We start from the raw sequence: 3,134 nt of genomic DNA, 5'->3' as shown, positions 1-3,134 counted from the left end.
TACAGATCGAGAAGCTTCCCCTGAGCTTCTAACAAGTTGCCTACAGTATACTGATTGGCAAGACACTGCATTGTTCAAAATTGTATTGTGGGTGACAGTACTGGAGAAGTGTATGTAGGTGCAAAGAACAGTACAAGTATCAAGTCTAAAATGGGGGTGGGGGGGGAGTTACCTCTGAAAGTAACAACAGTTATACTTTTATTCAAATAATGTCGCATTTTCACATTAACCGCATGCTTGCGTTCACACCTCGGCATTTTCCGTGCGCTGAAGATGCACTGTCTTTATCATAAACGGCGCAATCTGTCAAGGTTAGGGTGTTATTTGTGTGAGTGTTCTCGTGAGACGCTCTGGTTAAACTCTTCTTGAGTTAATCTTCCCAAATACCAATGCTGTGGAAGCATCTGAACCCGTGTACCTCATCGGAAACAGCAAGAATTGTATTTTTTTACTCTGTTCAGATGGCCAAGGTCTTCACCTGAAAGGATTACCAATGTCCCAGTGGTGAAAATACAATTCAGGCTTTTCTGGCCCCGGTCCTCTGGTTTCCAATTTAGAACTTCCTGTTTTTTTCACTTTGAGGAAAGTGAAACTAAGGATGAGTCATCATTTTCGAACTCTATCCAACACACTGATAAGCAGCCAACTGTATTTTCTGTTCGCTGAAACCCGCACAAAATTATTTCTATAAGGTCAGCCTATCTCTACAAATTAACAAGGGCAAATTATTCTGTAGAATACCGGCATATCTTTTTCTGGCAAATGAAAATCAAGAAGATGTTAATTCTAATTGAATACCACTTTAAGGAAATTCAAGTTGGGTGCGTTTTTTTTTTTTCTTCTTCTTCTTCTTGCAATTGTAGCATAAACTATTGTAATGAATGCTAAAATGAAACTGCTGAATACTTCCCTTTTAAAAACCCAACACAACTTGGCCAGAAAGAGTGACAATTAGAGTTCATTTGGGCAGTATATTTCACAAGAAGAGACATACTGGCTACCGACTGCATTTTGTACCATCTGCATGTTGCAATCAGCAGAGCACCATTTAAATGAAATGAACTTTTTGATGGTGGAGGGAATGAGGGTTATGGGAAAGAGCTTAAGCACATGCACTGCTCTTCATATCAGCAGTGAAACATTGCCAGTACATGCATTCTTTGGAGGAGAAATGACCATTTCATTTAGTGGAAAATTCATTCATGTCGTCTCCCTTTGAAGAAAAAAAAAAGACACAGCTCATCTGCATGCTCCACTTACATGTTACTCAGTGCTGTGAAAAAGTGAAATTGTTTTAAAAATGTTTTTAAAAAGTGTTTTGCATTTACTCTATTTCCCTTTGTCTAATACAACATTTTGTCAAAAGATCGGAAACCGTTCGACGTGACAAATATGTAGCGATAGAGGAAATCAGGAATGGGGTGGCTACTTTTTCAAGGCACTGCATTTAACGCATTGTCAGTGGCCACTTCATTAGGCACACCTACCTAGAGCCGGATAGGATCCCCTCTTGCCTCCAGAGCAGCCTCAGTTGCTCAGAGCATGGATCCATAAGGTGCTGGAAGCATTATGTACGTATTTGGGTCTACACTGACTCGATAGTTCCTGCAGCTGTTTATGCCAAATTCTGACCCAACCTTTTGCATGTCACAGCATAAATCGAGATTCGCCAGGCCAGGCGACTTTTTTCCAATCTTCAGTCGTCAAATTTTGCTGTTCTCATGCCCTCTGTAGCCTCCTCCTCCTGAAGCTGACAGGAGTGGAACCCGGTGTGGTCTTCTTGTGCTGCATCCCATCTGCTTCAACGTTCTACACGCTGTGCATTCGGAGATGTCCTTCTGCAGATCACTGTTGTAAACAGTTCTTATTTGAACATATGTAGCCTTTCTGTTGAACGCTTGAATGAGTTTGCCTGTTCTCCTCAGACTTCCCTCATTGACAAGGTGTTTTTTTTTTCTCTCTGTACGCTGTAGAGACTGCAATCTCTATTAATTGTAATTCCATAACTTTTTGCTTTATAGTTAAGAACTCATTTGTCATTTCCATATGCCAATTTACAGAATGCTTATTGCAGTCTATTTGGTTTCACAAGTTTGAACTAATTTTGAACTAATTAAAGGACCACAATGGAAATAAGCCTTTGGGCTTTCTTGTGTTTTCATCCTTTTGATGATTTCTGTATCTGGGACATCTCTGGCTAGAGGGGCCACTTGTATTTTAATGATCAGTAAAGAATTTCAATTAATCAATCAATCAATCAATCTGAGTAACCAGATTTGTCTTTTGTAGATTCATTCTTATATAGCATCTGATCAGTACTATATATTGTATATTTGGCACATTATGTTTGACATATCCAGAAAACAAATGTACGTTATAAATGCAAATAATGTTTTGAGGTAATTTGCTCTATTTTCAATATCCGATAGAATGTCTTTTGCTCAGTTAATTTTATATTTCCTTCAGTGAAGTCACATGTTATTGGATCATACATTTACTCTATATGTGCCATTTGGGAGTTTTAAACATGCTACAGCATGATCAATTGGAACACTAAATAAACAGACATTATTTCCAATTGTTCAAGTGACGATTGCTGAGGATATGTGCATGTGTCACTGTGCCAAATCGTTTGCTAATAAATAAATAAATAAATAAATAAATGCATTTGCCTTTAGTTTTTCTGGATTCGGACCACAGACTGTTGATGCAGTGACCGATGAACCAGGACAGGAACATATGAGGTGAATTGGCATTCATTAGACCTGTTTGCCCTTCGGCCAGATTTCAGTGCAGTGACGCAATTGACCCAGACGTTTAATTAAATCCCCAATTAAATTCCTCCGAAGTCGAGCACTGGTGGGAGCGCGGCTGAGATAAGAATCCAAATTCTCCTCCCTCCTCTGCCCCTGCTCTGTGATGTGATGGTGCTGTCCCCCCCAGGAGGATTACACGGCAAACATGCCCTTTGGTGTCCCGCGCACAGACGATAAACAAACAGACTTTGTGTGAATACACTCAATGCCTCGATCATTAAATAATCCTGAAACTTTTTATAAGCTTGGTTTTGCAAGGCACTGTGTCTTTGTTCATTGGCCAACAGTAACAAAGGTTAAAAAATATAAATAAATAAA

At 39.4% G+C, this 3,134-nt stretch overlaps 1 long non-coding RNA gene across 1 annotated transcript; it reads left to right on the top strand.

The window, feature by feature from the left end:
* Nucleotides 1-647: 647 nt before the first annotated feature.
* LOC118222143 lies at nucleotides 648-2,257 on the top strand. The gene is made up of 2 exons (XR_004764237.1): nucleotides 648-821; nucleotides 1,735-2,257. It is a non-coding gene; the product is annotated as an uncharacterized LOC118222143 (long non-coding RNA).
* The last annotated feature ends 877 nt before the right edge of the window (nucleotides 2,258-3,134 follow it).

This window comes from Anguilla anguilla, chromosome 3, assembly GCF_013347855.1.
Source record: "Anguilla anguilla isolate fAngAng1 chromosome 3, fAngAng1.pri, whole genome shotgun sequence".
NCBI classification, from domain to species: Eukaryota; Metazoa; Chordata; class Actinopteri; order Anguilliformes; family Anguillidae; genus Anguilla; species Anguilla anguilla.
Note: the sequence above shows the minus strand (reverse complement) of the source record. Positions and strands in the feature narration are given on the sequence as shown.